Source organism: Pelobates fuscus, chromosome 2, assembly GCF_036172605.1.
Source record: "Pelobates fuscus isolate aPelFus1 chromosome 2, aPelFus1.pri, whole genome shotgun sequence".
In the NCBI taxonomy this organism is placed as follows: Eukaryota; Metazoa; Chordata; class Amphibia; order Anura; family Pelobatidae; genus Pelobates; species Pelobates fuscus.
In genome coordinates this window covers 110,675,452-110,689,678 of record NC_086318.1, presented here as the reverse complement: position 1 = coordinate 110,689,678, position 14,227 = coordinate 110,675,452, and positions in this window count along the sequence as shown.

The window sequence follows — 14,227 nt, the reverse complement described above, 5'->3', positions numbered from 1 at the left end:
TGTGGAATCTCACTTAAAAAGGTAATTAAATTTACCCAAATGTTGTTTGTTTTATTAATTTAATTGAATACAAGTATTTCAGAGGCATAGATATAGTGAACATTGTAATATAAATAATCAGAGCCCAATTCAGTCTTAGTAGTAAAAAGCATTTAATTTGAGTTTTCTACATGGACTTTAGAGTTGATGTTCCTGAGATGAGCATTTCTCACGTAAAGTTCAAAATAATTCCATGCAAAATTTGTGGGGGTGTTTGTTTGGGGGGATTTCACGATTGCAGCAAAAGTGTGTGAATTTTGCTCACTGTGGCACAAAAGAAGAACTGCTGCTATGCATTGTGATCGTGGTTGCTCTATAATATATAGGGAAATTACAATGAACAAGTTTCATTGATAAACTTGATAAACTTTAGTCATTTTTCAACCTAGACCACTATGCAACAATGCAAGTTGCAAAGATTTGTTAACCATGGCACCCTTACTGGGCACCAGTGGTTCCCTGGCAAATAAAGCAACCAAAGGCAAGTTTTAATAGCGTAAGATGGTGAGTATAAACATGCTGCTTTGAAATGTAAGCCATGGGACAGTTGCTAGGCACAGTGGTATAACATATGGGTTCTCTGAGTCCTCAACATTTCTTACATTTCTAAGACATGGTTGGGTTTCCAACCCTAGTTTTGATGTTTTGAGTGGTATTTGCTACTGAGAAACGTATGTGAACAGTATCTGTGATTTAAGATGCTCAAGAGATGTCTCTAAAGTAAAAAAAAATGAGAGGCAGAAATCACAGCATTTATGACAGATATTACATGTAAAAATCTAATGACCGCAAGTACCATTTTTTGACAAAAAAGATGCACACTCAAATTTTGTGTACTAGATGCTTTTATTCTACAAACTCTAAATAGAAACATAGAATGTGATGGCAGATAAGAACCATTTCGCCCATCTGGTCTGCCAAGTTTTCTAAATACTTTCTTATAGCCCCTGGGTATCTAATCTTATAGCTATGATAGCCTTATGCCTATCCCATGCATGCTTCAACTCCCTTACTGTGTTGATCTCTACAACTTCAGCTGGAAGGCTATTCCGTGCGTCCACTCAATCAGGCTGTAAGTGCTTTGTGGTCTCAGTTATATGTTCCATTTTGACATACATAATTATTTTACGCAAACAAGATTAATATGTATAAAAATGTGTCTGCTATGGCAAAAAAAAAAGTGTGAGAAAAATGATATGATATGTTTACTTACCATCATATGTAAGTTTGCATAGATGTATACTATAAACTAAAGCATGTAAAAAAATATGTATATTACCGCAAAAAACTGTTTTACAATTGTTCTACAGGCAAAGCTACATATGGCAGTCTTTCACCAGGATTTTTACGATCTCTGCGTGTAGACACTGGCTTAGTGTAAAATTGAATCCATCAATTTAGCTAAAACAGACTGCTTTTATAAATCCAATTAAAATAAATTTTTAATACGAAGTGGAGTATGTAGAAAAGAAAAACATTCATTTATTTAAACTTAACAGCTTCTTGTGAAAGAAATACAAATGTAAAAATATCCTTTAAACATTCTCAGGAGAGTAAATTTAATTTAGCTGAAATTATTACGAGAGCAAATTATGTACTGTAATGAGCCAGAATGTACTTTTTCCCTTATGGAAATGTGTGCGTATGTGTGTGTACAGCTGTAGTGCGGGTTATTGAAGGATCCGACATTTCAGTGTGCTTGCACAGGTGAATCAACTCCATTGTGTATAATTTGTGTCACATAAATTAAAGATGAAATATGTTCAAAAATTATAGAGGAAAGGCAAGCTTTGTCTTTTTTTAAATACTTTTGGTCCATAAAGGCAGATCTGTAATGTTTAAGATAAGAGTATTCTTAAAACCAGCATATAAAAGTAGCTATGAGTTGTATGTACGAGAATCTATAATACAAAAAACTTAAAACATTTATTATTAATTGTTTTAATTGTGAAACCAATTTACAATCTCTTGTATCCATCTTTCTGTCAAAAAAGTTTTTATTAATACATTTTTCAATAACAATACAGAAGAGAAAATAATTATAACAAAAAAAATGGGGGAAATGGTATTATATCCAAAGTTTGTCTGCCACCTATTCTTCCCTTCAGCCCCTCTCAGTTGGGGTTCTTCAAAGTTCTACATGACCTGCTTGTTTTCATGCCAAGCTACCACCTATTTGGATTACTACAACCCACTCTACACTGATTTCCAAATGCACACACATGTCTCTCCATAACAATGCCCCAAACATCACATCTATACTAACCTGTTAATTCATCCCAACCCAGTTCCTTCACTCTACAACAACTTGCACCTATGCTCTGTTTACACAATTTCACCTCATATTTTGAGCTAAATAAAGCAACGGACATCACTATAGAACATCTGGCAAACCCTTAAAACTGTGATCAGAGGACTATTTATAAAATACGGCAGTTATGCAGAAAAAAAACAATGTATACAAACATGAAGCTAAATGAAGAGAGGTGATTGAACGGAGACTTACATTGAGTCAACGATAGCGGCAAGGGGTCAAAGAACTCTGGTGGTGATATGGAAGGGAAAGATCTGTGAGATGGAAAGAGCAAAACGGTGCTGTGTGAAGTGGTACAGAAAAAGCAAAGAGGTTCAGTGAAACTCTAATTCCTCTTAAACAGCATCAAATAAAATACCGCTGGGGAATATCAAGATCAATCATGGTATTTTGGAAAGATACAAGGAAAGTATTTCATGATCCTAACGAAATAGAAGTCTGGACAAAAGATAACGCCTTATGAGTTGATAAGTTCTCAGGAGGAGGGGGACAGAAAGATGGTGGGAGAGTGGGACGAGGGAAGAGAGAAAGAAGGAAGAAGAAAGGTTTTTTATGGGTGATATGACAGACAAAGGATAAGAAAAAAATAATTGGTTTTATAAAGTTAAATAAAAGTATGAATGAATAAATAGGAACACAGATTAGGATAATGGAGGATGAACATCTTTCAATATTTTGAGATATCAATAATTATACTTGACACCTGGGAGGGCGTTCAATGTGTAAATATGGAAAAAGACTAAATTAGCATTAATTATAGAAAGTTTAAAGATTTTTTTTTTCTCTCACTATTTTGTATGTGGCTTGGCTGCCTTCCCGCTCACTCCCCTACTGCCCCTAGTTAATATAATAAAAGGAAATGGTTGAAGGGACAGTGGGGGAGAGAGGGAGTATAGGTGGTTAAAAAGAGATGAGACTCTCCTCCCCTATGGGACACTTAGGATCGATGTTTCTGCCAAATTAGTTCTTTGCCTTGAGTTCTGAAATCAGACCTCAGGCATGAGCAGACTTAGGACTAGTGACATGAGACTTAGAAAGAGGATGATTTATGGGTCTTCTAACTTGATTAATGATGCATGGTTTTCCCATATATATATATAGGAGGTTCGGTATTTTTACAAAGTGTTTTATATGTTGTAATGGTTTTGTCTGAGAGGAAGGTTGGATTTTCAGGAGTGAGTAATGTGGGAGATAGGCGGTTATGAAGTGTATTTCTATGAATGTACAGGGGCTTAATACCCCGTATAAAAGAAACTTGCTATATGATTTATTTAAAAAAGGAAACCTTGATATTCGGTTTTTGCAAAAAACACATTGGAAAAGAGAGGAAAAGATGGGCATATAAGTCATATGAAGATGTGTTTCATGCATCCTTGATGAACAAAAAAAAAAGAAGCATTGCCATTATTTTTGCAAATAGGGTCCAAAAATAGATAATTTATTCAGATTTAGATACAGAAGGCAGATATCAAATTTCGATCTGCAATATAAACTCTAAAATGTATGCTCTGGTTAACCTTTACCTTCCAAATATTTTACCAACTAACTGTTTAAAGAGTGTTATAGAGAAAATAGAAAAAGTTAAAATGGGAACTCTGATTATGGCTGGAGATTTCAATTGTGTCCCAGATGTGATAATGGATAAAAAGATAATCGGAAAGTTAATAAACAAATTACTAAACAGTCCAATGCTTTGAAAAATATAATGAGTGAAAATAATTTGATAGACATATGGCAAGTAAATTATACATCTGAAAGAGATTATACACATTTCTCTAGGGTACATCTATCCTCTTTGAGAATTGACCTAATATTAGGGGGAAATAATTTGGTGACAAATCAGCTTTTAGAAATAAAAAAAAAAACTTATATGAAATGGAACATATGAATAAAAACCTGGAAAGGTTGAAATGACAGAGTTTCTAAATAGTTAAGAAAAAAAAATGTACAGGTAATAATAGAATTCAGTGCATTGAAATAGATCAAAAGAAATATATCACTACAGAAAGTATAGCTAAAGCTATACTATATACTGTATAGCTAAAGCATTTAAAAAGCACTTGTATAACATACCAAATCAATCAGGGGTACAACAGATTACAAACTATATAAAAGACATGAAAATACCTAAGATAACTCATGAACAAAAAAAAAATTCTTAACTCACCATTAACAAAAACAGAAATGGTCAAAGCCATAGATGGTCTCGCCAACTTTAAAACGCCTGGTCCAGATGGTTTAACAAACAGGTTTTATAAAGTTTTTGGGAAAATTATAAGTGATCACCTAGCTAATTCGTTTAATGAAGTGGTCACTAGGGACACAGGACCAAAAAACTATCCCAGGCAAATTTCATTCTGCTGTTAAAGAAAGATAAAAATCCAAAGGAGGTTAAAAACTATCATCCAATATCTTTAATTAATGTGGACTCCAAACTTTGTTCTGCAATTTTAGCAGAGAGGATAAAGACGGTTAAGTTGAACTTAGTTCACGGGGACCAAATTAGTTTTGTGCCAAAAAGACAATCCTGTTGTAATACTAGACGTCTGATTGATATAATGGATTGGGATGAGCGTAATGAGATTCCCTTTCTGACCCTGTCACTGGATGCAGAAAACGCCTTTGACAGGGTTGGATGACGATACATGTTTGAGGTGTTGTAGGTATTTGGCTTTTGCGGATGGATGCTAAATACAGTAAAATCTATTTATAAATGTCCTACTGCTAGAGTAGTAGAGGTGGATTTATGTTCCGAATGGTTTGATCTAAATAATGGCACTTGCCAGGGGTGTCCTCTATCACCAATTTTATACATATTATCTATGGAACCACTTGCTATAAAAATAATATCTATTTCTCGGTTCGAGGGTGTGCCAACAGACTCAAACAACCTTAAATTATGTTTATTTGCGTATGACACCTTGGTCACTCTGACTGAACCTATAACTTCTGTCAAATATTTGATGAAGGAAATAGACAAATTTAGTCAGATTTCAAATGATAAAATAAATATTGATAAGACAACAGCCTTCTTTATGAATATGGATCTAAATTTGAAACAAAATATTTTAAATACTTATAACTTCCCTGAAATTAAGGATACGTTCAACTACTTGGGGGTTATGTTCCCTAAAAAAGTAGATAGGATCATAGAAACTAATGTATTGAGGATTATGAAAGTTACTAATATCAATATGAAAAAATGGGGCAGTGTTATAGTAAATAGGCTAGATAGAATTAACATTGTAAATGCGTATATTCTCCCTATAAGGACTTACTTTTTTTAAATGGTTCACTTAAGAATACCAGAGTGCTGGTTAGATCTCAGTAAAAGAAGTCTTAGAAAATATATATGGAAGGGGAAAAAACCTTGAATAGGAATAAGGTGCCTAGGAAATAGGGTGTATCAAGGAGGAGTAAATGTTCCTACTATAAGAAAACACTATGAAGCCAGTAGGCAGGGCCGGACTGGGAAAAAAATTAGGCCCGGGCATTTTTCTATCAGAGCAGCCCCTTTAGAAGGGGGCGGGGCCAGAGAGGGTGTGTTTTGTCATCACTAATGACAAGCACGCCCACTCTCAAAGTGAGCATGTTGGTTCAATGCGCAGAGCCCCACTCAAGAGCTCTAGCATTTTAATAACATGCTTGCGCTGTGTTTGCTTTTAAATTGTCTCTGGTGTCTCCACAAGTGGGATACCAAAGGACAAAAGGGCCAGGAAAGTGTATAGTGCATGTGTTTGGAGCCTGCCTTTGGGATTGTGTGTGTGTAGAGTGTGGTGTGGTATTGTGTAAATAGGTTAATTTAATTCGTGTTTGTAATGTAATATGTGTGGCTAGGGGCTGTCGAGAGTGTGTGTATAGGGGGCATAGTGTTATAGGGGATGTAGCGAGTGTGTGCATACGGGCTGTAGTGTATGTGTGTATAGGTAACGTAGTGTGTGTAGGGGTTGTAGAGAGGGTGTGTTTAGAGAATGTTGTATGTGTTTGCTTACAAGGAATGTAGTGTGTGTAGGTGGTGCAGTGTGTTGTGTAGGAGATCTAGTGTGTAAAGGACCCAAAGTGTGTATAGGAGAGTGTGTGTGTGTAGAGGCTTAAGAGTGTATATAGGGTAAGGGATCTAGCGTGTATCTGGAGCGTAATGTGTGTAGTGGTGCAGTGTGAGGGGTGCTGTAGTATGTGTGTATATATATATATATATATATATATATATATTTGGACTATTGTATGTGTGAGGGGCGCAGTGTGTGTGTGTGTGTAAGACGGGTGCTGTGTGTGAGGGTGTTTTTATCTGCCGTCACATTCTAGGTTTCTAATTTTCTTTGTTAACTCACTGAGGGTTATTTTATAGATTTTATATATATATGTGTGTGTGCTGTATATGTGTACGAGTGTGCTGTGTATGAGTGAGGGTGCTGTGTGTCTGAGGGTGCTGTGTCTGTCTGAGGGTGCTGTGTGCGTCCGAGGGTGCTGTGTGTGAGTGAAGGTGCTGTGTGAGTGATGGTGCTGTCTGTGTGAGTGAGAGTGCTTTGTGTGTCTGAGGGTGCTGTGTGCGTCTGAGGGTGCTGTGAGTGAGTGATGGTGCTGTGTGAGTGATGGTGCTGTCTGTGTGAGTGAGAGTGCTTTGTGTGTCTGGGTGCTTTGTGTGCCTGGGTGCTGTGCGTGTCTGAGGGTGCTTTGTGTGTCTGAGGGTGCTGTGTGTCTGAGGGTGCTGTGTGTGTCTAGGGGTGCTGTGTGTGTCTGGGGGTGCTTTGTGTGTCTGAGGGTGCTGTGTGTGTAACGTTCTGCTGTTTGTGTCTGAATGCGTGTCTGGGTGTGCTGTGTGTGTGAATGTATTTTTTTATCTAAATGTATATTTTTTTTATTAATAAAATAAAATGGTTATATCCCCCTCTCCCTTCTTACCTTTAGCCTGGGAGGGGGGGAGTTGTTCTGCCATGCAGGAGGTGCTGCCTTCCCTGGTGGTCCTATTGGTAACCGCAGCAACGCTCAGACCTCGCGAGAGGACCCGGCGGAGCTGCTGGCTAGAGTTCCACCGGGTCCTCTCTCCTGCCTCCCTCACACCCCAGCCGGTTGTAAGTGTGAGCCGTCATAAAACAGGTAGGTCGCTAAATGAGGACCACCTGTATACAAACATGTACAACACATGGGAAAAGACATACACATAATATAGGATAGTATATATGTGAAAGGATTATAGAATATGTGGGGAAAATGTCTATGGCTCTCTTTGGCTCTCACAATTGTGTATGGGGTATGGTTGCATAGCCTGGCATTCGTATATGCAAATTACATTTGTTTATTGCAAATTAATTTTGTTTGCAAATTATGCTACAACTACAGCCAGAGAGCTCAAAATGCAGCATCACAGGGAGCCACGAACAATGAATGCAGAGACTAACTCTCTGTACCCAGTGCTGCAAGCCCGCCTTTCAATACAACATACATAATGCAACCCCTATTTTTATTTTACTTTGTGTGTTAGTGGGGGCCTCATGTTTGAGTTTCGTGTAAGGCCTCACAAAGTCTAGAGCCACCGTGGACCCACAACTTGCCAGTGACCAAACCCCACACACAGACATTCTCGAATCCCTACACCCACGAACAGACATGATTGGGTAACAGCCAAAACTGCTGAAAACAACAGGCACCCCCAGAAATGTGACTGTTACCTTGTATGTGAATGGTCATGCACCACAATGTTATAAACTGGAACATTAGCACTTGTCATATGTTAGCAAAAATTGCACACAACTTGTAATCGTGAATACCGTTTTGACCAGGCGTACTGTGCATTGAAGGACTATGTTATTCTACTTTATCCTACTTTGTTCTACAATGACTTTTACTGTACTACTCTAAAATGTTGTTTCTTTATACTTGAAAAACAAAACAGACAAAGAATTAAAAAAACATATATATAAATTACAGATTCTCTAAACCTATTATCACAGGAATAATGTCCACGTGCACAGGTGTCAAATGCAGGGTTCATCTCATTCCCATTTCCAATCACAAATGGAACTAAGCAGGGGTGTCCACTATCCCCTCTGCTGTTCATACTCTCCCTGGAAGCTTTGGCACACAAGATTAGAATGCACCATTAGATTGAGGGAATTGACATTAGGAATATGAACTACTGCTTCTCCATTTTTGCAGATGACATCCTATTAAGGCCCTGTTCGATCTCTGCCACCACTAACAGTTCTATTTGAGGAGTAGGGTCTAGTCTCTTATTACAAACTAAACCTATCTAAAACCCAAGCCCTACCACTAGGACTCCCCAATCAGGTATGTGGCGAAACCGACCTCGCCACGTGTCCTTGGAGGGGGCTGCTGCCCGCCTCTTGTCTTTGGAGTATGGACCAGACTTTATGTGAATGTGTTAACCCAGATAGCTATACCATGGAGCCTATTCATATAATGAAAGACTATGGGAAAGACTTTAGCTCCATGGCAATTGTACTGTGTGAATAGGATCTGCGCGCTATTCGGTAGTTTTGTGCGCTCAGATCCCAGCTATCTGGGGATATGTGAAATGTCTATGTGTTATGGATAAAAAGTAACTTTCTGTATTTTAAAGTGTTTTATGTCTTTCTGTAACCATGTGGTTAATGGAGTCTGTCTCTGTGCTGGAGATAATTTGATTACTTCTCCAGCACAGAGAAGGCTCTGTAAAAAACAGTCTGAGCTGGAAAGCTAGGGGTTTTAAAAGATACTTTACTAACTTTTGAACCCCTGGTCTGATCCATGCCATTTTTTTAATATGTTGTTCCCCTGAATGGATTGATTGTGGATATGTATTTTTATGTGATGTATGGTTTTAGAGTTAGGAAAGTTGTGTAAAAGTATATTTTAAACTGTATGCATAATGGGATTATGTGTCACACTAAGGGGAGGGGATGTGTGGGAGGTAACATCTATGCCATTGGTTCTTTTATGCCTCCCCCTGGGTGTGGCCTGTATGTGTGAGTTGGAAATAAAAGCCAGGCTGGATGAGCCAGTCCTCAGTTCCTGCTTAACCCTCAAAGCGATGTGTCGTCTCGTTCTTTGGGGGAATTGGATTGTATGCTGACTGCCAGGAATGTAAGCTGATGTCTGCTTTTCTTGTTCAGCTGTTCCAGTGTTCGTGTGGTTCCAGTCGGGAGAGTGGTGTTTGCAATAGCTGCCTGTGCATCTGGAAAGGGGGATATCGCCTAAACTGGGTTTTATCCTCTTGTAAGTGAAACGGTCCGTTACAAGGTCATTCAAAATTTCCAACATGCATACAATTTAGATTGGAAAAACACTACTGTTATGTACTTAGGGGTGAAGATGGTGGAATCACAAAACATAACTACACCTCCCTCTTGCAAATGGGCAAACACAAAATATTGAAATGGTCACCAATAAAGCTCTCATGGTTAGGAGAAATAAACACTATCAAAATTATGCACCTTCCAAAAGCTATTGTATATTTTTTCAGGATGCTCCCCCTACAATTACCCAAATCACTTTGCAAACAACTCCAGGAAACTATTAACTCAATATATGGAACTGCCACAAACCCAAGCTATCCATGACTCTTTTTCAGAAGAGTACTAGTGGCAGTGGAGTGGGTCTACCTCACCTCAACACCTACTATAGAGCTTCTTTACTAAAAGAAGCAATTAAACTCCACTTGCCTAAAGACTCAATACAATGGGTGGGCATGGAAAATGGCAGGGCCCTGGGAGGCACCCATGCAGATGCCATGTGGACTCCCAAGCCGTTTAGACATAATCTCCTAGACTTACTACCGACAACCCTAGCAACCCTGTCAGTGTGGGACTAATTCCAAACAAGCATTGGTATTAACCACAAGCTTCACCCAAGGGCGCCTATTACAGCAGTAAAGGCAGTATCATGCTGGCTCAGCATACAACAGTGGAGCAAGTTAGGGATCTCTTCAATAGAAAGTATATCCCAACAAGTCCCCTTCTCTGAACTACAGCAAAAATTTCACCTGCCCAACTCCTCCATTTTAAAATGTATACAATTGAAAAGCATTCTATCAACACATGTATATAAACCATCTGGACTACAAGACACTCAAACAAAAACCACAATGTTAGTACATGACAGGTGTTGGAAAACACCGGGCAAACCAAAAGCTCTCTCGGCATGTTATTACATAATCATGCACCACATCTCCTCTGCACCATTCCCTTTCATAAGGCATCAGAAAGCACACAATGCCCATCAAAAACAGACTGGGTCTTGTCGGTCAATGCCCTCAAAGGGGTCACATCTTGCTACTCCCATATTGGAGCCCACAGGAAACTCATGTATAGGTGGTACTTCACATGTAACAGGCTTAATAAAATGTTTCCTAGTGCCCTGGCTTTCTGTTGGATGTGTGGCGTGGGGAACATGATACATATATGGTAGAAATGCGGAAACATTCGACCTCTATAGGACACAGTCAAGAAAATCTCATCACTACATTTATAGGATAAACTTCTGGACTGGACTACAAGCATGTTCCTTCTGTACCCTACAGATACATCTAAGGAAACAAAACAGATCGCCTCTATTATTATATTAGCAGCGAGAAATTTGATAGTGTTAAATTGGACAACAGCAATTTGCCCATCCAAAGATCGACTTGAAAAGAAGGTTAATCAGTATAACATTTCTGTAAAGGCGCGACACAGGGCTTGGCCTTTACAGAGACATAGAGGAAGTGGGTAAACTATTTTTTAGTTCTTGGGTTGAAAGGACCTTACAAGCATCCCAATAAGAATCCTCATTTGAAAACTAAAAAGGCAGGACAGAGTTGGTCAAGAAATTACAATGATAAGGTTGAGTTAAGGTTTGGGCATGCCGGGGCAATATATCTCACAGTCGCCTCCGCCCCCCCCCACAAACCACATAACAAAAACAGACAGACGCCACTAAATAACCCACACAACAACAAAATATTCCCACTACTACTATTACCAGAAGGTACAAACACCTACTGATAGTAGTCATGTGCAATAGTGATGTCGCGAACATAAAATTTTCGGTTTGCGAATGGCGAACGCGAACTTCCGCAAACGTTCGCGAACCGGCGAACCGGGCGAACCGCCATAGACTTCAATGGGCAGGCGAATTTTAAAACCCACGGGGACTCTTTCTGGCCACAATAGTGATGGAAAAGTTGTTTCAAGGGGACAAACATCTGGACTGTGGCATGCCGGAGGGGGATCCATGGCAAAAATCCCATGGAAAATTACACAGTTGATGCAGAGTCTGGTTTTAATCCATAAAGGTCATAAATCACCTAACATTCCTAAATCACAATGGATATGGATTGACACCTTGACATATGGATTGACACCTGTCCTCAGAGACCCTGATACACATTGACACAGAGCAGAATAGGGACTGTTCCCCCTAAATAGGGTCACTTGGCAGATATGGATTGACACCTGTCCTCAGGGACCCTGATACACACTGACACAGAGCAGAATAGGGAGTGTTCCTCTTGGCAGATATGGATTGACACCTATCCTAAGGATCCCTGATACACACTGACACAGAGCAGAATAGGGACTGTTCCCTCTACATAGGGTTACTTGGCAGATATGGATTGACACCTGTCCTCAGGGACCCTGATACACACTGACACAGAGCAGAACAGGGACTGTTCCCCCTACATAGGGTCACTTGACAGATATGGATTGACACCTGTCCTCAGGGACCCTGATACACACTGACACAGAGCAGAATAGGGACTGTTCCCCCTACATAGGGTCACTTGGCAGATATGGATTGACACCTGTCCTCAGGGACCCTGATACACACTGACACACAGCAGAATAGGGACTGTTCCCCCTACATAGGGTCACTTGGCAGATATGGATTGACACCTGCCCTCAGGGACCCTGATACACACTGACACAGAGCAGAATAGGGACTGTTCCTACTACATAGGGTCACTTGGAAGATATGGATTGACATCTGTCCTCAGAGACCCTGATACACACTGACACAGAGCAGAATAGGGTCTGTTCCCCCTACATAGGGTCACTTGGCAGATATGGATTGACACCTGTCCTCAGGGACCCTGATACACACTGACACAGAGCAGAATAGGGACTTTTCCCCCTACATAGGGTCACTTGGCAGATATGGATTGACACCTGTCCTCAGGGACCCTGATACACACTGACACAGAGCAGAATAGGGACTGTTCCTCCTACATAGGGTCACCATTTTTAGCCCAAGGCAGCTCATTCATCAGGCCTTTTTTAGTCGAATGTATCGCTCACTGTCAGTCCCATCGGGATCCATCCCTCATTCATCTTAATAAAGGTGAGGTAATCTAGATTTTTTGACCCAGGCGACTTCTCTTCTCTGTGGCAATATCTCCTGCTGCACTGAAGGTCCTTTCTGAAATGACACTTGAAGCGGGGCAGGCCAGAAGTTCAATCGCAAATCGGGATAACTCAGGCCACAGGTCAAGCCTGCACACCCAGTAGTCAAGGGCTTCATCGCTCCTCAGAGTGTCGATATCTGCAGTTAAGGCGAGGTAGTCTGCTACCTGTTGGTCGAGTCGTTCTCTGAGGGTGGATCCCGAAGGGCTGTGGCGATGTGTAGGACTTAAAAAGCTCTGCATGTCCTCCATCAACAACACGTCTTTAAAGCGTCCTGTCCTTGCCGGCGTGGTCGTGGGAGGAGGAGGCTTTCACCTCTTCCCCTGTTAGATTCCCGTTGTGCTGTGACATCACCCTTATCCGCTGTGTAAAGCATACTTTTTAATTTATTTTGCAAATGCTGCATCCTTTCCAACTTATTGTAATTTGGTAACATTTCAGCCACTTACTGCTTATACCGGGGGTCTAGTAGCGTGGACACCCAGTACAGGTCGTTCTCCTTCAGCCTTTTTATACGAGGGTCCCTCAACAGGCACGACAGCATGAAAGACCCCATTTGCACAAGGTTGGATGCCGAGCTACTCATTTCCCGTTCCTACTCCTCAGTGATCTCAATGAAGGTATGTTCTTCCCCCCAGCCACGTACAACACCATGGGTACCAGATAGGTGACAACGAGCACCCTGGGATGCCTGTTGTGGTTGGTCTTCCTCCTCCTCCTCAAAGCCACATTCCTCCTCTGACTCCTCTTTCTCACAATCCTCTTCCAGAGTTGCCGCAGGTCCAGCAAGCGATGCTGATAAGGCTGTTTCTGGTGGTGATGGTGACCACAACTCTTCCTCTTCACGCTCATCTACGGCCTGATCCAGCACTCTTCGCAGGGCACGCTCCAGGAAGAAAACAAATGGTATGATGTCGCTGATGGTGCCTTCGTTGCGACTGACTTGGTTTGTCACCTCCTCAAAAGGACGCATGAGCCTACAGGCATTGCGCATGGGCATCCAGTAACGTGGCAAAAAAATTCCCCAGAGGCTGTCCTAGCACCCCGGTCGTACAAATATTCATTAACGGCTTTTTCTTGTTGGAGCAGGTGGTCGAACATTAGGAGTGTTGAATTCCAACGTGTCGGGCTGTCGCAAATCAAGCGCCTCACTGGCATGTTGTTTCGCCGCTGGATATCTGCAAAGTGCGCCATGGCCGTGTAGGAACACCTGAAATGGACACACACCTTCCTGGCCTGCTTCAGGACGTCCTGTAAGCCTGTGTACTTATGCACAAAGCGTTGTACGATCAGATTACACACATGTGCCATGCACGGCACATGTGTCAACTTGCCCAACTTCAATGCCGCCAACAAATTTGTTCCGTTGTCACAAACCACTTTGCCGATATCCAGTTGCTGCGGAGTCAGCCACTTTTCCACCTGTGTGTTCAGGGCGGACAGGAGTGCTTGTCCGGTGTGACTCTCTGCTTTCAAGCAAGTCAAACCCAAGATG